Consider the following 22,914-nt stretch of genomic DNA (forward strand, 5'->3'; position numbering starts at 1 on the left):
AATCATATCGAGTCTCCCTTCTGTCCATTTAGGCCTGCATGCACGGCTAACTTTTAGACGGTAAAGTCTCACCATGAGTGTCTTGTCTATTTGTCTTGCAGGAGAGAACAACGACAAGAGTGAAGATGAAAACGAGGTGACTTATGAGCTCAGATGGACTCCGCTGCAGCTGCTGCTGCTGGAGCCTTCAGCTGTGCGCCGGTGAGAAAAGGTGACCCATGATTTGGATGTATGCACTGAGGAACGACTGAGAGAGGGACCGACCCATCGACCTTCCTTCTTCCCCCTTCTCCTTGTCCACCCCCACCCCTTCTCTCTTCTCCATCTCGAGACAGGTAATTGCACGGGCTGAGATGTGTTTGAAGATGACGTCAAACACAAATCACCCTTCAAACTGTGTTTTGCGTAAGGCTCATAATGACAGCTCGGCGCATGTGAGCAGGAGTCGTGTCTGTGCAGGGTCTTGTGCTGCTAGATCTCTGTCTCTTCTTCCGCTTTTATATTTAAGTTATTATGGGGCTTTAAATTAAACGAATTAAATGCTGTGGTGCGTATATATTTAATTTCCATCTTAAATAGGCATGATTTTGTGATTTACTGGGAGGCTCGGTCGTCTTGAAGTAGTACACTGTAAATTTGCAATATATATTTGCAATGTATTGTGTGTATTAGTGACTTAGTCGTTTTATGTGTTTTTATTTTAAGTTTTTTTTGTAATCTGTCACATCTTTCAGTCGTGCTTTTGTGCTATATAATCTCTATATGTGCGATAGTATGAAAGAAACTCATACACAAGCTTTAGCTTTTAGTCTGCTGTTGCAATTGTCAAGTTCATGTGGTTGCAGTTTCACTTTGTTGTTGGAGAACCGGTTAGATACGCATTTTTAGAACCGGTTAGATACGCATACCGGTTAGTTGCATTTTTGGTATGAGTTTCCGAGTTGGATGTCAAAGTATGTGGTGAGCAGTAGCCTATTTGTAAATGTTTTTGGTCTCATAATTTATATTTGAGTTGGTGTGAGTGTGGGTGTGCTTTATTCCTTTCTATAACTTGAACTGTATCTGGCTTATACTCTATGTTTTTGGAACCAGGTCTTACCTGCTATGTCACCTCTCAGTGTGTGTCATCATATCGTACACACTTCAGGCAATGACTTGGCGTCACGTTAGAGTTACTTGCCTTTGTAATAACTCTGTAAAGAGGGGCAAAAAAAGGTTCCATCCAGTTTCTGAACGTTCATTATTATTTTTGTTTTTATTATAACTTTCCACTGTGAACTGAAAAGTGAGATCAAGTAAAATTTTATGGCAAATATAATCAAGTTTGATCATATGTGATTACTGGTGTTTGCTGTTTGGGTCAGTTAGTTCTTCCCCCCCATGCCACCGGTGGAAAATTGACGACACAAGATGGTGGGGTTTATTTTGTCATCCCTGTTGCAAAGCCGTGATGGTGCGTTCAGGTGATCCGCGCCTTTTTAGACAGGAAATGGTGATACAGTAGGTTCGACAATTATGCTGTGACTGCCAAAAATAATATGGCTGTTTAGCAGGCTCAGGTGTGCGTGTTCTGTGTGGATAAAGCATGATTTTTAGATTCCATGCAATGGAAAGTAACATAACAATGGGTTTCATAACACATTACAAATTTGAATTTCTAACAGTCGTTTCAGTGGCCTGCTGTTAGCATAGAACTGTCACAGTTGGTCCAGGTGATTTCTTTGTGTTCCATGGCTCGGCAGGTTAGGGTATTTCTTGTGGTGGTTGCGAAGTGAGTGTATGTGTGTGTTAAGGAGGTTAGGTAGTCAAAGATTTATTTAAAGGATCAGTTTCTCCAAATTAGGCTACTAAAAATATCTGGTCTCTCTCTCTCTCTCTCTCTCTCATATGAACACATATATGTATAGTCATCTTGATTTATATTTGAACAGATTTTGAAATTTCCATCTCTGATACTTTTGCCTCTATATAGCAGAGGTAATATATAGAATCACTTATTACAATTATCTGAAAAACACTATTTCTTCAGTTGCAATCTGTTGACACACAACATCAAATGTATTTCAACTTTCTTTATTGAATTTTAACAGCTTAACATACAATATTAATCAGTAGAACACTGAAACAGCAATAGTCACAAAGAGGAAAAACAAGAAGAAGATGTAAGCTAATTTCTCCCTAACCCCCTCACTCCCACCCCCCACCCTGAACATTCCCACTCTAGGTCCAAACACAAGATTGACATCTAGCAGAGATCATCAAGTGTAGTAAAATCTGTTGCTGTTAAACCTCTAAATACAAATTTCCAATGCTGTGAACACAGCACAACTCCATTCACCTGAAGTTTGCATCTGGGTGGTGGCAGAAATCTCACAGAAAAATCTCAAAAGCAAACACATCCATGGCAATGATCAGACAGATTTGTGGGAAAAACACGTTTCTGTGAAATTTAAGCAAACCAATCAGTTAACTGTTAACCTCTGCCCTCAGAGTTCTCATCACACCAGTCAAATGAATAAGGGAAATGTGCTTCTGGTGTCAGTTTCTCTTAAAACCTGTGTGTTTTGTTTTTTTCCTAATCACACCACAAAACTCTTTTGTTGGCCATTTGGTGTCTTAGTTCAGTGTTGTGTACTGCTGTGGGGATTGTAGCTGTATTGGTTCACTGTACATCTTTAAACTGTATGCTGATGTTGCGGTTTGCCTCTCATCTATAATGTTTCAAACAGTAAATCACCATGATGGAAGTATGTGCACAAATTGGTGGGCCTAACAATTGGCCATGAAATAATGTGAAGCATGTGGTGTGACTGTCACTCCTTGCGTGCATTGTAAAAAAAAAACAGCCCCCCCCCCAAAAAAAAAAACAAAAAAGCCTTGTGCATTTTAAACATTGTATCCATATCAACTGCCGGTCAAAATACACACTCTGCTATAAAAATATACTTATAATTTAATAGTGTACGGACCCTCGTAAGTATCACATGATAGTTTTACCTGAAACGAGTAGAGAGCATTTTTTCCCCTGACGTCACCCCCACCTGTGTATGACAAATCACAGCATGTTCCTAAATTTCCTCTTGTAATCTTTTTTGCTGTTAGCTACCAGTGCATAGCTAAATTTAGGGAGATGATGTCATGGTTAAAAGTGAGACCAAAGGGCTATGAAGACGTGTGCGACAAAAAGGAAGGAGTTATGATAAACCCTGGGTGCTAATAACACATCGGGTATATGCGTCATTATGACTTCTCATCAAAAACAGACAATAAGTATTTATCGTTGAGGACTGGCCCACAGACAGCAGCATCCGAATGCATCCACGAGTGAAAACCACACGTGGATGCATTCAAAATGTATGTGGTTGACTTAAATGGTAAATGTATCTTTCAGGGATTTATTTATCAGTGACTGTATTTTTTTTAATATAACCTCAATATTTGTTATCATTTAACACTTTTAAATCTAAAAACTAAAGATAATCCTGCCTTATAAGCAATAAGTAATGTGATTTTTTTTCATGACTTTCATTTTTATCCTTCTTTCTTTTATTGCAAGGGGATTCTTTTTTTTTTTTTACCACTCTTTTCTCAAGCAGGAAATAAAAAAAAAAAATCACGTCCATTTCATATGTATCAAATCTGTAAATGGCAGCACATTTGCTCTCTCTACCTTATATCTCCATGTTGGATTGAAGCTATATCAATCTTGCCATTTAGCATGAATTGTTTTTGTTTATTTGTGCGTCTATGGCTAAAAGTTGGGGCTTCGTTGGATAAGGCTAGTTCAGTTCTACATTTTTCTTGCTGTTAATGTTCATAGTAGAAGGATGAATATTACACTAATTGATGCTAATAAGGAGTGCAAGCCAACGCCTTATACTATACCCCTTATTACACTGTCTCATAGATTTGCTCTTATTTCTAGAAAATGCTACAAACACAACAAGTGACATGTTCATGATACACTCCTTCAATATATTGAACATAGCTACTGTAGTAAAGTTTGAGTCAGTCCTGCAAATGTGTTCCTTTGGACAGGAATACTGCATCTAGTTTACATCTCAATCTTGAACTGGAAATAGTCCCCAAATATATTTTTTACTCCTGTCTACAAATTACTTTTTGTTTTTGGGAATGAGAATGGATGGTTTAAATTTTGTTTAAGCCACAGAAGCTTACCTTTGATACATTTAGTGGCTTAGTTTACTCTGCTTTACTAGATATCAATCAGACATAGCACAAATATACAAGTCTCAAATATATAAATCACTAACATGACCTGTTGTACCCTGCTAATGGTTAAATTTGCATGAAAAAACAAAATAAGACACTTCTTTTAACAAAGGCAGAGTGGCAGTGCACATACTCAGGTTTCATAAGAATTTTTTATGCTTTCTAAAAAATTGTAGATGTTTATAGCCTTAAAAACATGTCTATATGATTTTACCACACAAAATCCTGCAGTTACATTCCCCACCAGGTGTAGAGACACTAGAACAAGACTACACAAGAGACACTAGAACCCCTGGAAGTATCATCTTTAATGGACTTCACTGAACTAACATCACCATACTACACCGGTGGGAAACCCCAGTTCCTCCATTACATACTATTCTAATGGCATTTATAATCTAATCAAAGTAGAATATAGAATTAAAAACAGAGCTCCTTGGGTAATAGCTTCAAAATCAGTTTAAACTTCATTCATTCTAATGCTTATTCATATATTTTTGTGAAAGGCATATGGCATCTTTTTTGTGTTTCTTACAGATGATTGTGTTGTGTGTTAGTCATATGATACATAAGTCAGCCACAGCATTAAAATCACTGAGAGTTTATGTGAATAACACTGATCATTTCTTTAAAATACAGTATGCTGCTGGGGTCTTGGCATATATGTGCATGTTACTTTGACATGCACATGGGTTCCACACTAATAAACATTGCTCTGGACCAAGTACACCCCACATGAGAACCCCTTCCCTGACAGGAGTGGCCTCTCACAGCAGGGCACTTCTCCTAGCCACACTGCTCGGGAATGGTTGGGAAAAGCTCAAGGGATTACTCGACCTTCAAACTCACCAGATCCCAGTCCAGTCGAACAAATGATCGGCCCAAAATAATCAGCTGCCAACGTCTGATGCCAGATACCACAGGACACCCTTAGAGTTCTTGTGTGCATGCCCTGATAAGTCAAAGCTGTTTTGAGGGTGTCTATGTACATTTGGATGTACAATATGTTAACCTATGCCAGTCACATGAGATGCAGTTATTGTTGTAGTTGCTCCTCCCAAGGCAGATTTCTTTACGGCAACAATCTCACAAATTAATTAAGGAATCTCTTCTGTCTGTTCTTGTCTGTTTTATTGTGTTGTAGATTTAAATGAGTTAAAATGATATTTGTTCCCATCATTATACATTCAATAAGTCATATAAGAAATTCATAAAAACTCAAAATCTGAAATCTGTCATTGACAAAACTATTCAAAACCATTGTGTGGTGTGACAAATTGTGGCCAATTACATCCTATTTGAACTTCGCTGAAATCCACCTGTGGCAAATCAAATTGATTTGTGCATAGCTAAAAAAAAAAAAAAGCTCACACCTGTGTATATAAAGTCCCACAGTGCACATGGCATGGTAAAAATCAGGTCACAAAGACCATGAAACTCACAGTAGACCTCTATAATAAAAATGTGGGAGGAACTCAGTTAGGAAAAAAAAAGTAAGTACATCCCAGGGAAATTACATGTATTCCAGCCAGTCATTTTCTTAACCAGTTATTCAGCTTAGAATTGAGGGGGTGTTGGAGTTTATCCCAACTATCATAAGGCGAGAGGCAAGGCACACCCTGGACAATGTCTCTTAAAAAATCGATTTTTTAATCTCAATGAGACTTTTTACTTGGATAAATAAGGATATGTATATATAACAGGTTGCCAACACAGAGTGATGACTGCATACTCATACATCCACACCCACACCCATAGCTAATTTGGAATCACCAATTAACCAAATATCCATGTCTCTGGACTGCGGGAGGAAGCTCAAGTACCTGGAGGAAAGAGATACTTGCGCTCCGGGAGATCATGTAGAACCACAACCAGTATGTTCAAACTGGAACCTTGCTGTGAGGAGACAGTCCTAACCACTGCACCACTAAGTCCTAATCAGTTGTGCTGCTGAAACTGCTGCTGCTGTTGGCATTTTTTTTAAAATCACATTTGAAACAAATATTTGATCTTCTTTGAACCATTCCCTACAGATAAAAGTGGTATTTTTAAACAAAACCAAAAAGGGAAACCACCTTTTGTAATAGTTTACGCAACAAGAAAATGTAAGTACACTCTTGGCATCAGAAGCTCGTATTGCTCTCTTTAGTAGAAATAACTTCTTGTAGGTTTACCAGTTTCTTAATTCAGCTTTCTGAAATTTCTGACCACTCATCCAAAATTCTTTCAGTTGCAAGATGTTTCCTTAAGTGTACTGCCCATTTCAGCAACATTAATAAAGCCCATAATTGTTTTTTCTGAACCTTTTTTTTTTTTTTTTAAATGAATGCTTTTGTGTGTTTGGGCTCATTATCTTTTGCTTCAACTTCAACTTTCAGACATCAAGTGGTCTTTGTATTTTGGTATGATACAGATGTTATAGGTGAGTCAGTGACTGCAAGCTGCTCAGACCCTGAGACAGTGAAGCAAACCCACACCATAACATTTCCACTATCATGCTTTACCAGGCTTTTCTCCTAATAAGCTGTCTTTGGATGTGACAAACATGCCTACTGTTTTGTTAAGGACTGGTCTTTGCCTAGATGTTCACTGACAAACTGGCTTTATCTGATATTTTGGATTTTTTTCCAATTTTTTCTGATGCACTTTGACACAAACAGCTGCCAGAGATTTATCTGTAGATCCTGTGGTGAAACTTTGGGGCTCTGGGGCTTTTAAAAAGTCTGTTTTTGGATTGAATTTGCAGGAGTGGCCAGTCACGGACAAACTGGCAGTCACTGCAGCATTAGCACAGAATTAAATAGTGTGCTGATGTTGGCCAGTCAGCATTTAGTGTTGAAATTCATTCAGTTTTACTAATTAAATTCAGGTTGGAATTAAAAAGTATTTACTTGCAAGAAGAAGAAGAAAAGTATTTTTCATACATCAATCTTAGTTCAATAAGTTGACCAACATTCTCTGTATCTCTATATCCTATATATCTAACTGGTGACTTTTCTCTCTGTCTTTGTAGAGAAAGAAGTAGAAATGGGAAATGGATCATCCATGCTCATCTTGTAAAACTAAAAATAGTTCACTCATATGCAAAATGAAAAAAAGATGAAAATTGTTTACGCTAATTTTTTATTTGAGATGTGCATCCTGGCAAATATAGATTGATCTCCCCAAGAAAACATGACTAAGTAACTAATATGAGTTCTCCCTGTAAGTGGTATTTCCCTATTAAATCAGTGAATGAGTACTTTGAATACTGGCGGACAGGAGATACAGAGCTTGATGTTATTTCTTAGGTCTGGAATCAAGCAAACCTGGGATGAATTTAAATTTTTGTCCTTCACACAAAGTAAACTATTTTTCCCGCCTTTTCTTCGTAGGATTTCCATTTACATCCTAAAAACATTTGCATTGTCAGTCAGCTTTTTTCTCAGGCAGCTACAATCACGTTGAAGTGTAAGCCTGTGCCAGATGGAAACCATATAAATAACTGAATTTCTTCACACTATGTCTTGTCCACGATTATAATGCGCTTGATTGTTTGTCAAGTTTCATGCTGTTTTGTGATGTGTTATCAGTGTTTTAGGTAACTATACATATTAAGATATTTTAAAAATATATAAACTTGTGTATTATAAACCTAAAATAGAAGTAGCGTGAGTTTATTGGGGGCAACACAGACATGAATGCTTTTTGCATAATTGAGGCTTTTGCATATTTTGTCTTCTAATAGTTGTTGAATATTTTTGTCTGCTTCACTGCAGTGTGTGTTTCATTGTGTAGAGCAAAATCTTTTGGTGGTTCTGGAGATCTTGATTTGATGGTGCTGAGAATCGGATGGTTCAGCATTTGTGTGTGTGTGTGTGTGTGTGTGTGTGTGTGTGTGTGTGTGTGTGTGTGTGTGTGTGTGTGTGTGTGTGTGTGTGTGTGTGTGTGAGATGGGGGGAGTGTATCGTCACCACCACTCCTGGCCGTGACTCACAGCGCACAATGCTTTTCGCTCCTCTCCCGAGCCCTTTATTTATTTTTAGCTGAGCAACATTTTATACGCCCGAGCTGTAGGCCTGCACACAAGATGAAACACATACATGTGATGCAGAATATACATTAATTTCTCCACACCAAGATGCCACAGTGTGTACGTGTTCTGTACTTACTTTGTTTTTGCATTGATAACTGAGCCTGATGAGCTTTGCTGTTAATCACATTACTTGTATGTCAATTATTTCAGCATGTGAACAGAAAATGGAGTTTGGCTACATTGGATTATACTGAAGAAGAAATGTATTCTTTGGATTATAATCATAGATGATTTCTTACAAACACCAGACTATATTTGGTTAACATTTTTAAATAGTTGCAATCTGCTTCATGTTAAATTAGAGACATTAAATTGCTGTTGTAGCAACAATTATATAAGACCTCTAATTTTTTTAGGTCATTGACCTGCAAATTACCAGATTAGTTTTATGTAGGCTGAACACTGGGTTCATGTGTCTGAACTCAAACTTCAGTTATCTACAGATTAGTATCATTTCATCTCTAAATCTAGCATTCTAGCATGTCAGCATCATCCATCCATCCATCCACCCATCCACCCATCCATCCATCCAAACTGTGAATCCTGAATCAGAATCCCAGAGGAAGATTTCAGCTGTTACAGTTGAAATTAACATGTCTAATATTAAATAACAAGAAAACTCTGCACCTGTGAATTAAAATAAAGTTTCATTTTTTTTAACAGATTTTTTCTCTACAAAAAACCCCTGCAAAATTACAGTTTCAAGTTTAACATCATTTCACAAATATGGCTTTAAAGGAAAAAGGAAAAAGGAAAGAAAAAAGAAAGATAAAACTGTTAAATACATATCTAAAATTTGATGCATTGAGTATAAAAATGACAGTAAAAGAAGTGTAGTTTCTGCAATTTTACATGGATTTCTTCATTTCTTAATGTTGTGTTATGGAAGTTTTCACCACAAAAATGCTGGGAAAATTGTATAATCTGTCATTATTAGTAAACTGTCACAAGGTATAATTACAGTAATTTCACAGATGGTATTTTATATTAACAAAATTGGTAAAATTACAGAAAAGTGAAATAAAGTAAATATTGTAAAGTAAATAGAGCTTTTCTACTCTACTTGAGCACTCAAAATGCTTTATACAACATGCCTTATTTACCCATTCACACAAGCACTTTTTTCTACACCTAAGTGCTTTCTATCTATTCTATCTTTCTAACATTCACACTCCAGTGAACAACACTGAAGAGCTTGGTTCAGTATCTTGCCCAAGGATACTTTGGCAAGAATCAAACCACCAACCTTCCAATTAGTAGATGACCTGCTCTACCTCCTGAGCTACAGCCATGCAAATTCAAGTAGCCTGCAAATCCAGAGGATTGAATCCATACGGCATTTGGTTTGGCACTAGTTCTTTGCCCTCAAGATTATCAGATAAATTTGATAGATTTTGAGAGAGATATGATTTTTTTAAAAATGTTCCCTATGTGGAGTCTAGGGCATAATTGGCTGTTTTTGACAAATTGTCAATCTAATCTTGACTGATTCTTACTAAATTTGCATGAAGAGAAGGTGAAGACATTACTCAGATGTCCGGACATAAAAAAAAATCATCTGGTCCTTAGAAAGGATTGAGTTTAGGTAAACTCAGATGAGAAACAATAGATCACATATTCCCTTGTGTCATTACTTAATTTGCAAAAAAATTGAGAAAAAATGCAGAAGCAGAGTGTGAAAAATTATCTTTATTGCTTCCATAGGAATTAAGAGCGTAAGCAGCAGCTGCTGTCACGTTCTGAAGACACTTCTGAACATGTGACGCGTGGAAGGAGTGAGGACCCAAATGCAGGATGCGAAGGCAGACAGCTGAACTTAAAATGAACCCTTTATTCATGGTTGATGGCAGGTTCTTAGGAGTGTGGAACATAGAGTAGAATTGGGAACTGAAAACTTTAAACTTGCAGAAATTTAGAACTAAGAAACACACTAGGACTAGGAGGCACTGGAGCTAGGGAACACGGGGAAGAAGAACGGGGAACATGGACAAATGCTCTAACAAAGGACATGGGGAGACTGAGACAGTAAATACAAAAATGGGTGATAAGGGAATAGGAGACAGCTGGGGAGAACAAGACACAGGTGAACTAAATCACTGGAGATGAGACAGGAAGCAAAACTAGAAGCAAAGCACAAGGAACACAAGCTCTCAGAACAGGAAGTAAGGTAACATGGAAGACACAGACATATGAATGGACTAAATATAAGGAACTTGACACGAGAGGATGGCACACTGGGAGAGGCGCTAAACTCTAAGGCAACTGAGAACTAGGAGCAAACTAAACCCACTGAAGAATACATTAATTAAATATAAACACGAGCAAACCAGGGAACACAAATAATAATTAACAAAACTTTAAAGTACATATGAGTTACATATGAAACCTATGCAGATAGAAAGATCATGGAAAAAATTACCAAAACCACACTAATAACACAAATAATAATGAAGTTACCCCTGATTAACGACTCCGTTAGCACGCACTGTGTTACCATTATAATCAATGAAAACTGTGATCTCAAAGTGCATTTCAGAAAAGTTAGCATTTTTTCTCCGACTTTAAATCAACATTTGAATGAAATTTTCAGCAAATAGGGGCAGAAGTATGGCAAACAGAAAGTGTAAGAGCTGAGAAAACAGCTTTATAACAAACAGAATAGTTTAATTTTGTCTAAACTAACTGACTATTTTTTTTCATTTGTTGATTGCATTGGCCACCATGGAATGTTGCTTTGACAACGGACATGTTCCTTACGTTATTAAACTACTTTCTGATCAAGAAAACTTAATGAAACAGTTCTAAGTTGAAACATAAAATTACACATCCATATACTTTAAATTGATGTCCATTTGTGTCATTAGTGTTTTGACACGTTAACTTTGGCGAGGTTTTTGAAAAACAACCATTCAATACAAAAGACTTGACAGAATGAAAAAAATCGAAAAAGAGGCTGTCCAGGGGAGTCCCCCTACATTATAGCAAAAAAAATCATGGAAAATACACACCTTCATTTGATCAGAAACCCAGTTTTTGGCAGACCGCTTCAGCGTATTAGCTGCTGCTACAAACAGGTTAGTCTGGACCGTATTGCTAGGCATTGCTAGCATTCAGGTGTGTTAACACAACGCCAAGGAGGAAAGACTTCAGCAATGATCTTAGTGAGGGAATTGTTGCTTCCTATCAATCTAGGAAGGGTTATGAGGTCATTTCCAAACAACCTGAAGTCCATCATTCTAAAGTGAGAAAGATTATTCATTTATGGCAAACATTCAAGGAAGCTGCCAATCTTCCCAGGAGTAGACATCCCAGCAAATTCACCCCAAGGTCAGACTGTACAATGCCCAGAGAAACCTTTAAAAAAAAACTCAAGCGCTACATCTCAGTTAGCATATATTAAAGTCATGACAGTACAATTAAAAAAGGCTGAACTAGTATGTCTTGTTTTGAAGGGTTGCAAGGAGAAAGCCTCTTTTGTCTAAAAAGAACTTAATAGTAGAGCTTAGCCTTACAAACCAAATACAGCATATCAGTACAAACACTTCATACCAACTGTCATGCAGGGTGGTGGAGGGGTGATGATTTGGCCCTTTTTGTGCAGCCACAGGACCTGGGCATGAACTCCATGAACTTCTCTGTATACCAAAGTATTCTAGAAGTGTGAGGCCATCTATCTGACAGCTAAAGCTTGGCCAAGATTGGGTCATGCAATGGGACAATGATCCCAAGCACAGCAGCAAATCTGCAATAGAATGGCTGAAAAAGAAAGGAATCGAGGTGGTGCAATGGTTCAGTCAAAGTCCAGACCTCAACTCAACTGAAATTTTGTGGTATGACCTTAAAACCGCTGTGCAAAAATGAATGCCCCAAAACCTGTGAACTGAAGCAATTTTTCTGCAACAATGTGAGAGACTTATAAAGTTGTTGCTGCTAAATCTGGTTCTTTAAACTACTGAATTATAAACAGCACTTTTTCATGTGACTGTACTATGAGTGGCACGATGGCACAGTAGCAAGTACCATTGTTCTGATCATTTGCCCCAAATATCCTCTCTCAGACCCCTCATTTGGTTGCAGCAAAACTATATTTAAATAGGATAAATTTATGGTGAATGTCACAAAACTGTAAATATCCTCCTGGTCACATTCCTGATGACCTAATGTACCTTCTTTGGCTGTGGATACTTCTTTTCCTTTAACCAGAAAAACTGGTGAATCCATTTCTAATCAGTTGTACAGGTGCTGGTCATAAAATTAGAATATCATGAAAAAGTTGATTTGTTTCAGTAACTCCATTCAAAAAGTGAAACTTGCATATTAGAGGCATTCATTACACACAGACTGATATATTTCAAATGTTTATTACTTTTAATTTTGATGATTATAACTGACAACTAATGAAAACCCCAAATTCAGCATCTCAGAAAATTAGAATATTACTTAAGACCAATACAAAAAAGATTTTTAGAAATGTTGGCCAACTGAAATGTATGAACATGAAAAGTATGAGAATGTACAGCACTCAGTACTTAGTTGGGGCTCCTTTTGCCTGGATTACTGCAGCAATGCGGCATGGAGTCGATCAGTCTGTGGCACTGCTCAGGTGTTATGAGAGCCCAGGTTGCTCTGATAGTGGCCTTCAGCTCTTCTGAATTGTTGGGTCTGGCGTATCGCATCTTCCTCTTCACAATACCCCATAGATTTTTCTATGGGGTTATGGTCAGGCAAGTTTGCTGGCCAATTAAGAACAGGGATACCATGGTCCTTAAACCAGGTACTGGTAGCTTTGGCACTGTGTGCAGGTGCCAAGTCCTGTTGGAAAATGAAATCTGTATCTCCATAAAGTTGGTCAGCAGAAGAAAGCACAAAGTGCTCTAAAACTTCCTGGTAGATGGCTGCGTTGATCTTGGACCTCATAAAACACAGTGGACCAACACCAGCAGATGACATGCACCCCAAACCATCACTGACTGTGGAAACTTCACGCTGGACCTCAAGCAATGTGGATTCTGTGCCTCTCCTCTCTTCCTCCAGACTCTGGGACCTTGATTTCCAAAGGAAATTCAAAATTTACTTTCATCAGAGAACATAACTTTGGAGCACTCAACAGCAGTCCAGTCCTTTTTGTCTTTAGATGCTGAAACCCATGTCTTGCATATGTCTGTGTGTGGTGGTTTTTGAAGCGCTGACTCCAGCTGCAGTCCACTCTTTGTGAATCTCCCCCACATTTTTGAATGGGTTTTGTTTCACAATCCTCTCCAGGGTGTGGTTATGCCTATTCCTTGTACACTTTTTTCTACCACATCTTTTCCTTCCCTTCACCTCTCTATAAATGTGCTTGGACACAGAGTTCTGTGAACAGCCAGGCCCTTTAGCAATGACCATTTGTGTCTTGCCCTCCTTGTGCAAGGTGTCAATGGTCGTCTTTTGGACAACTGTCAAGTCAGCAGTCTTCCCCACGATTGCGTAGCCTACAGAACTAGACTGAGAGACCATTTAAAGGCCTTTGCAGGTGTTTGGAGTTAATTAGCTGATTAGAGTGTGGCACCAGGTGTCTTCAGTATTGGACCTTTTCACAATATTCTAATTTACTGAGATACTGAATTTGGGGTTTTCATTAGTTGTCAGTTATAATCATCAAAATTAAAAGAAACAAACATTTGAAATATATCACTCTGTGTGTAATGAATAAATATAATATACAAGTTTTACTTTTTGAATGGAATTACTGAAATAAATCAACTTTTTCATGGTATTCTAATTTATGACCAGCACCTGTATTGATACTCAACTTGAGAGTTGTATTAGTTTGACACAGAAGCTGATGATTTCTGTACAGTTTTGAAGTCCATGGAAAAACTTCAAATACCCAAATGAAGATGTCAGGAAGGGACTTCCAAGGAACATCCTAAAGGTATACCTTTAGCTTCTGCATCTACTGAGGGAATACAGAAATGTATAAGGAGACAGACTTGAAGGGGACTTCATATTTAAAGCAAGTAAATATTTTTGCTTTTTTATGGGCAGAGTAGAGGAACCTTTTGATCAAAACTTGCATACATAGTTATTTTTTAAGACTACTAAACAGTCCAACAAAAATAAATTCAGATATGAAATGATTTCATGTACCTTACAGCAAGTGATTAACATATAGCAGCAGAGCACAGTAAAACTGGTCACTTTACTGAGGAGTTAAAGGTTTGCAGCTTGTCTCCTGCAGTGCTTCATTTAAGAGCGCACTATAGCTGCTCCTTCTAGTTATAGTAGAGCATTGTAAAAATAACAATGCATGTGCTTATGAAAAATACCAAGTTTTGATAGTCACCAAAAAAAAAAAATGCTGTGGTCTTCCTTTGCTTCACAAGCCTCTGTGTTTTGCCAGTTGATTTATTATGTGAAGTGGCAGAGGTAGGAATTAATTGTTTTATATAAATTAAAGCAAAGCAAATAAAAATATGATTCAAAATGAAAATTGCAGCTCTTATGTGGTGTAAGAAGCGTCAATTATGGGTTAGATAAGTTGCTCTGGATAATGTGTATCTGGATAACATGCAATCATTGGTAGTGATAGAACACTCGATCACTGCCAGTGATTGCAAATATTTACACTGACCAGAAATGATATAAAAATGAGTTGGAGGATGTTAGAAGAAGAATCATCATCTCATCTGGTAGCTACACAAATGCTACCTGTAACTGTCATCTGATGCATCTGTCTCTTATCACCATCCTCTCTATTTAGATCTAATTTATAATTTCATGCAGATTTCTTTCCTTTTGCTTTTTTCCTCTCATGTTTTCAAGTTTTTGTCTGTATCCCTCATCTCTTCTGCCTCTATTCCCAAGTTCCCACTCTCTCCCCCACCTCTCTCATCTGTCTCTGTCTCTCCCTCTCGCTCCATCTTTATCCTCCTCTCTCATTCACTCCGTCTCTCTCAGGGGCCCGAGGTGAGGATTGACAGAAGGGAAATCCTGACTGACTGAACCCTAGCTCATGAGTTCTTCTCTTCCTCCTATTTTTTACCCCTCACCCCTTCACTTTCTGCTCTTCCTTTTCTCCACCCTGAATGCCTGTTATTTCATCTCTCTTCTTCTTCACACCCATGTCCTCCTTCTCCCCAACCTGTGCAGCTAATTCTTCATCATCCTCCCTTGGCTCCATGGATTAAGGTACATCCATACTCACCCTCAAAAAGATATTTCTTTGATGCAAGACAATGCTGTCATCCTGTTTATTAAAGTGAAACATTTATGTATCATAACCAGATGTGTTTCAAACATAAAGTAAGACACAAGAAAAAGAGATGCCTCCTACAGAGTGGACTACATTGACAGATCCCACTTATTCTGAAAACATAAAACTATACTCAGTGCTTTTTTTTTTTGTTGTTGTTTTTTTTTGGTGCACCTGCACAACCTAATGCAAACCAACAGCCTTGCTATAAAATATTATTATAGAGCTCAGGGGTGGTGAATTGTTAATTGCTGAGTTTAAAGGTTTAAATCTAGTGAAAAACATTTTATTTTTGTCTTTTGAATTTACATACATGATTAGATATATGTTTGATGTTTGTACAGTATATGACCTCTGTCCTAAAACAGTTCTATAAGAGTGAAACAAATTACAGGCTTAACATCAGATGATAGACGCACCCCTAAAAAACTGTCTACTACCTGTGCGATTTACATGTTGTGGCGTGTTGTAGTTTAATTCGTTTCCTGGTGTGTTTTTAGGCAACAAGGTGCAGCTAGATCTTATAATAATTAAGACAGCCGGTGACTGAACTGTGGTGACAGGCGGCACAGCATTAGGAAAATTCTCCACAACTCAAAATTTTCAATATTTGAATTAAACAAATTTACTTCTACGATGTTGAAGTTCTGACACAAGTGGGAGTTGAAGATCTTGCAGATTGGGGCCTCTGCCAGGCGTTCCCAGCGCACCCTCACAAAATGTTTAGGTCCAGCATCCTCCTCACCACCTGATCCAACTCACCACCATGTGGTGATCAGTTGACAGCTCAGCACCTCTCTTCATCTGAGCGTCCAGAACATACAGCTACAGATCTGATGATACGATTACAAAATTGATCATCGACCTGCGACCTAGGGTGTCCTGGTGCCACATGCACTTATGGACATCCTTATGTTCGAACATGGTGTTCGTTATGGACAAACTGTGGTTTGCACAGAAGTCCAATAACAAAACACCATTCGTGTTCAGATCGGGCAGGCCGTTCCTCCCAATCACACCCCTCCAGGTCTCACTGTCATTGCCCACGTGAGCGTTGAATTCTCCCAGCAAGACTATGGAGTCACCGGATGGAGCACTCTCCAGCACCCTGCCCAGCGACTCCAAAAAGGGTGGGTACTCTGAACTGTCATTTGGTGCATAAGTGCAAACAACAGTCAGGACCCATTCCCTGGCCTGAAGGTGCAGGGAAGCAACCCTCTCATCCACCGGTGAAACCTCCAACATACCATTTTCCACACCTCCATTGTTGAGGCTGCTGCTCAGAGCTGTGGCTGCAAGGTGGTTGGTGCCTGTCGTGGTGGTAATCCCCAAACCAGATGGTGGTCATCAGAGGTGAAGGGAGCCATCAAGCTGAAGAAGGAGTCCTATCAGGCTTGGGCAGCCAGTGAGACTCCAGCAGCAGCTGACGAGTACTGGGAGGCCAAGTACAAAAACTCGGGTGTGAGAGGAGTTCAGTGAGGTCATGGAAAAAGACTTTTGGACGGCCTTGAAGTGATTCTGGAAAACCATCAGGGGACTCAGGAGGGGAAAGTGTACTCTGCTCACATGGTCTATAGTGCAGGTGGGGCGCTGCTTACTTCAGCTGAGGCTGTAGTCAGACGGTGGAAGGAGTACTTAAAGGAGCTCCTTAATCCCACTAACACGCCTTCTGTAGTGGAAGCAGAGTCTGGGGAGGAGGAGGAGGACTTGCCCATTACTGGGGGTGAGGTCACTGAGGTGGTTAAACAACTCCTTGGTGGCAGGGTCCCAGAGTTCCTGAAGGTTCTGGATGTTATCCACAGTATTCCTGACTTTGCACCATTACCCCTACTTCATAGCAGAAGCCGGTATTTTACTTCCATTTGCGCTGTTGTTTACAGTCGCGGGCTTACACACTTGCTGTTCATTGAAACATTTTGACACTGTGGTTTCATTTACCTGGCGTAAATTGTACCACATCGGAGGTGCATACATTGCAAGGATGTTTTAAAAAGCAGTAATTCAGTAACAGTGCCTCACCCATCACTTCTCACTGAATGAAATTGTGGCCTGAAGTCAGCTACATCGACATTATCAATTACCTTGTTTTTTCCGAAGGTGTTGATGGTGAGGAATCACGTAATTATAAGAGCACCAGATTACCTTCAAAGCAATAAAATCAAATTAGTAATGCTGAACAAACAAGGCAACGTTATTTTCCTTAAACCAGCTGTAGAGCCGAGCCAGAGCATTGGCCAAGCTAAGCACTTAGCATGCTAAGGGACAGTGGAGTGGTGGAGACAGTCAGCTGTTCCTGTATCACCCGATTAGGGAAATCATGTAGTGATGCAGCAGCTATTCTGTGGAAGGTATATCACTTATCTGGATATCAGAATGTTCAGATCACTGAAACAGAAACACTGGACTGGCTGAAGGCTGTGATCGGGGAAACACGCAGCTGTCATCTTGCTAACTGCTACGTGTTTACAAGCCAGGTATTGTTAAAGCTTTGTGTAGGCTGTATGTTGTAGTGTCACACTATAAACAAAATGACGAAAAAAAAAAAATAAGAGGCTGCACATTAAAGGAAAACTTAAAACATAAGGAAAAATACAGTAATAGTATGTGCGACTGTGTAGTATAATTTTGGGAAAAAAGAACAAATTTACAGAATAAAATAATTTGAAAAAAATGTACAGACTGATGTAGTGACAACCAACAACAGCACAACTTGAACCCGAGCTCATGTTCCAGCTAATAAAGCCGCCCGTTACAGCACAAAGTAACTGAATTTTGTCATTAACTCTGGCTCTGACAGAAGTGTAAAACCGTACAGCGGAAGTAGCAGTCTGTCATAGCAGCCTACGTACGCTCTTGCAGAAACCTGTGGATAGGGCCGTCTTGGTTGACACGCCTCTGCAACATCGCATGGAGATCTGTGGTGGTGCCACTGGCTTGGCAAACCAGGGTGGTGGTCCCCATCTTTAAGAAGGGAGACCGGAGTGTGTCCTGCAACTATCGTGAAATCACACTCCCCAGCCTCCCCGGTAAGGTCTAGGACAGGGTCCTGGAAAGGAGGGTCTGTCTGTTAGTCGAACCTCGGATCCAGGAGGAACGATGTGGTTTTTGTCCTGGTTGTGAAACCCTGGACCAGCTCTTCATCCTCTCGATGATATCTGAGTGTGCGTGGGAGTTTGCCCATCCAGTCTACATATTTTGTGGACTTGGAGAAGGCCCTCAGGGTATCCTGTGGGGGGGGTGCAGTGGGAGTAAGGGGTGCCTGGCCCATTGTTGCGGGCCATTCAGTCCCTGTATAACTGCAACTAGAGCTTGGTGTGTACAAGTTGGAGTTCTTTCCCTTTGGGTGTTGGTCTTCGTCAGGGCTGGCCTTTGTCAATAATTCTGTTCATAATTTTTATGGACAGAATTTCTAGGCATAGCCAAGTGGCAGAAGGCTTCCAGCCTGGTGGCCTCAGATTCTCATCTCTGCTTTTTGCAGATGATGTGGTCCTGTTGGCTTTATCAGGTGGTGGCCTCCAGCTCGCAGTGGAATGGTTCACAGCCGAGTCTGAAGCATCTGGCATGAGAATTAGCACCTCTAAGGCCCCGTTTACACTACACTGTTTCAAAATGAAAACAGCGTTGTTTTGATGCGTTTTGGCCTCCAGTTTACATGACAACGGCGTCGTTTTGATGCATTTCGCTCTTCCATTTACACGACAACGGAGTAAAAATAATGGGTTTCGGAAATGGGGTCCAGAGTTGAGAGTTTCAGAAATGCACCGGCCTCCATTGTCATGTAAACAGTTGAAAACAGGGTGATTTGAAAATGGGTAACTCGCACATGTGCACTATGGTTTCGCCCCGCTACAATTTTCCGCACATGCTCAAATTGATAAACAGTACTCGCGGATTCACAAGTGCTTCTTGTGCTTTTTTTGTGTTTTTACTGTTTTGTAATTCAGCGTTGTATGCAGCAGCGATCCAACCTCATCGTCAGTCCACACAAAACCTCTCACATTGGCCATTTTGTAAATAATGAACAATTTGCCGCGCTTCCTACTGTGTCCCTCCACGCATGCGCGTCTTGCGTAAACAAGCTTTGCAAAGAAAAAAACCACGCCAACTTGTGGCCTGGCATGGGAACAACATCATTTTCATCGCTTCACGCATCACCGTGTAAATGGAGATCGTTTCTGAACCGCTACCGTGTAAACAGAAGGCTGAAACTCATCAAAACGACAGTGAAAACGGTGTCATGTAAACGAGGCCTAAGTCTGAGGCCATGGTCTTCAGCCAGAAAAGGGTCGAGTGCCCACTCCAGCTCAGGGACAAGTTGCTGCCCCAGATGGATGAGTATAGCCCCTTAACTGGCCAGGGCCCGGTGACGGGCGGTTTGTAGTCCCTTTTATATGGCAGGCTAGACCCTCCCATTTTTATTGACACCTCATTCGGCCAATCATGTACAGTAACTGGCTGCACGAAATCACCTGACAAAGCTACGTGACGCCCTCTGAGTATCACTGGCTCTAGCAAACCCATTTCTTAACATGATTGGCCAAATAGGTGTCAATAGAAATGGGAGGGTCTAGCCTGCCATATAAAATGCACTTCATTCAGCCGGCGGACCAGACGCGGCCAGTTAATAGGCTATGAAATGGGTTTTTCAGAGCCAATAATAACCAGAAGGCGTTATGTAGTTTTTTCAGGTGATTTTTTTGCTGCCAGTTAAGAGGTTAAGTATCTCGTGGTCTTGTTGAGGAGTGACGGGAGAAGGGAGAAGGAGATTGCCAGATGGATAGGGGATGCGGACGCTGCACCAGTCTATCATGGAAAAGAGGGAGCTAAGCGTGAAAGCTCAGTGTGAAAGCTAAACATGAAAGATAAGCGTGAAAGTGAAGCTGTCGATTCTGTCATGGTCCTGGGCCGTGTGCCCAGCGTTTTGCATTTAGTTCTGTTTTTACAGAACTAAATAGTTTCCTGTCTCGTTATTAGTTGTGGCTTACATTTTGATTTCCTAGTTCCCTTTGCGTCTGTCTCCCCTGCGTCTCTGTCCTGTTTAGGTGTTTCCTGTTTTACTTTGATAGTCCTTTGTTCCCTGTGCTTTGTGTTTAGTTTTGCTTCCCCTTGTCTCATTTGGTTTATTACGTTCAGCTTTGCCCCTCACCTGTTGCCTGTTCCCTGAGGTAACTTGTGTGTGTATTTAAGTCCTCAGTCTGCATGTGTTCTTGTCACATCGTCATCAATGATCCCTGCTGTGTGCCTCCCCATTTTATGTTTCCCTTAGTTTTAGTTCTGGCACCTGCCCAGCCCAGTTTGTTTGTATTATTTGTCATCCTTCTTAATAAACCACATTTAAGTTCAAGCGGAAGAGGATGGATGGATGGATGGATGGATGGATGGATGGATGGATGGATGGATGGATGGATGGATGGATGGATGGATGGATGGATGGATGGATGGATACTTCAAAGATGCAGATATTGTACACTGTGAGCAAGTCAGTCCTGTTTGTGGAATGGTTATCACCAGTTTATCAGGCCAGTTTAAAGATATGTTACCATTTGTGAAATTATAACAATGAAATAATATTGCAAATGACATGTTTAGGGTTGACTTCCCTTAAGAAAAGACCTCATATTGAACTTTGCTGTTTACTTCATTTATTAGAAACTTTTAAACCTTGACAGTACCTGGCTAAGAAAGATTGACTATTCTCATTTTTTTTAATCTAACCAATTTGTTAAGTTGTTTCTGTTCCTAAACCAAACCAAAATGAGTTGAAAAATATCCGTGCTATGTTTTCTGGTTGGACAACTTGTTGAACTGAACAGACCTGGTTGAATTCCACGTGGAAGTTTGCTTGTTTTTAATGTTGAAGCGAATATGCCAGTTGTCTTCTGTTTTGTTCTCTACAATTTAGTGATTATAAATAAATAAAATATGGTCTTCCTAATTGTGTCAATTAATCAGAAACTGAATTAGCACTTTTAACACATTTTTGATATTTTTCTTTGTCATGTATTGATTGTAAACTAAATGTATTTTAGTTTTTGACTGTTTTTGACATTTACCACCCACCCATCCATCCATCCAGCCAGCCAGCCAGCCAGCCAGCTGAGATATATCATTTCTCCAGTGTGTCCTGGGTTTGCCCCGGGGCCTCCTCCGGGTGGGACATGTTCAGAACACCTCACCCATGAGGCACCCAGGAGGCATCCTAGTCAGATGCCCGAACCACCTCAACTGACTCCTTTCAATGTGGAGGAGTAGCAGCTCTACTTTGAGCCTCTTCCGATTGACTGCATTCCTCACTCTATTTCTAAGGGAGAGGTCAGCCACCCTTTGGAGGAAGCTCATTTCCGCTGCTTGCATCAGCGCTCTCATTCTTTTAGTCATTACCCAAAGCTCATGACCATAGGTGAGGGTAGGGACATAGACTGACCGGTAAATTGACAGCTTCGCCTTCATGCTCAGCTCTCACACTACCATGACGTACCAGTGCAGCATCTGCATCACACATTTCTTACAAATATGTATATCTAAATTTAATGTTTTAATTATTTTTTCACAGGTGTATGCCTTCCTATAGACTTGAGGCAACAACGACACTTGGGACTATGGGTCTGTGGACCAGAGTGTGTTTTTACAGGTATGATATGTATGTACAGTATATAACAAGCAGTAAAGAAGTAGCAAAAATCTGAGTAAAGGTTTTCTTAGTCTGGTCCTTTCTTAATGTGGATATTTTTGCCAAACAAATAAAAATATTCTCTTCTTTCTGACTGGACCATTGAAATGTATTTGTGATAAATATATGAAAAATATGAGAGGAGGTGCAGATTCTGGGACTATTATTTTACTTTTTGAATTTTATTTTTCAGTTCATTTAACTTTTAATGAATCGCATAATTATAATAGTTTATAAAATAAAAATCATTATTTGAGCTCTGTGACATGGTGCCTTATCCTGCTGGAAGCAGCCATCAGAAGATAGGTATACAGTGGTCATAAAGGAATGGACAGGGTCAGGAACAATACTCAGGTAGGCTCTTGTTACTAAGGGGTCCAAAGTGTGCCAATAAAATATATTTTACACCAATATACCACTACAACTAGTCTGAACCGTTCATATAAGGCAGAATGGATCCATGCTTTAATTTTCTTTGCACCAAATTCTGATCCTACCATCCAAATGTTGCACCAGATATTGAGACTCATCCAACCAGGCAACTTCTGTTGTTCAATTTTGATGAACTTGTGCCTCAGTTTTCTATTCTTACCATGTTCCTCTGCATACCTTGCTCCTAACAAGTGGTTATTTAGTTTCTGTTGCTTTCCTGTCAGCTCGAAACAGTCTGGCCATTCTCCACCAACCTCTGACATCAATGAG

General features: G+C 39.7%; 1 long non-coding RNA gene across 1 annotated transcript in view; it reads left to right on the plus strand.

The window, feature by feature from the left end:
- Window positions 1-298: 298 nt before the first annotated feature.
- The window catches only part of LOC115782307 (uncharacterized), a 50,019-nt gene continuing 27,403 nt past the window's right edge, over window positions 299-22,914 (plus strand). The window contains exons 1-2 of the long non-coding RNA XR_004020129.1: window positions 299-335; window positions 22,096-22,173. This is a non-coding gene — a long non-coding RNA (uncharacterized LOC115782307). The remainder of the gene's footprint in view (window positions 336-22,095; window positions 22,174-22,914) is intronic.

Source organism: Archocentrus centrarchus, chromosome 6 (genome assembly GCF_007364275.1).
Source record: "Archocentrus centrarchus isolate MPI-CPG fArcCen1 chromosome 6, fArcCen1, whole genome shotgun sequence".
In the NCBI taxonomy this organism is placed as follows: Eukaryota; Metazoa; Chordata; class Actinopteri; order Cichliformes; family Cichlidae; genus Archocentrus; species Archocentrus centrarchus.